Genomic DNA, 261 nt, shown 5'->3' with positions numbered 1-261 from the left:
TAATTTACAAAATAGTATTGAAACTAATTTCCAATGTAATCCAGCATTTCTTGGGAAATGGGGTTGTGAGAGATTAAAAATACAAGAACTTTGACTAAAAACCTTATTCATTTACCGAAGCAAAAGAAGCATTACTTCACACTAATTTTGTACTGACAAACCATAATTATTCTCATTCAGTTATAATTTTCGACCATAACATCCGTTGCTCTAATTAATCACATTTCTATAAGGTGTGTTACTGTCTTTTTGAGAGGTCAA

This window comes from Penaeus monodon, chromosome 32 (genome assembly GCF_015228065.2).
Source record: "Penaeus monodon isolate SGIC_2016 chromosome 32, NSTDA_Pmon_1, whole genome shotgun sequence".
In the NCBI taxonomy this organism is placed as follows: Eukaryota; Metazoa; Arthropoda; class Malacostraca; order Decapoda; family Penaeidae; genus Penaeus; species Penaeus monodon.
The sequence above is the reverse complement of the archived record's forward strand: the minus strand, read 5'-3'. Positions refer to the sequence as shown.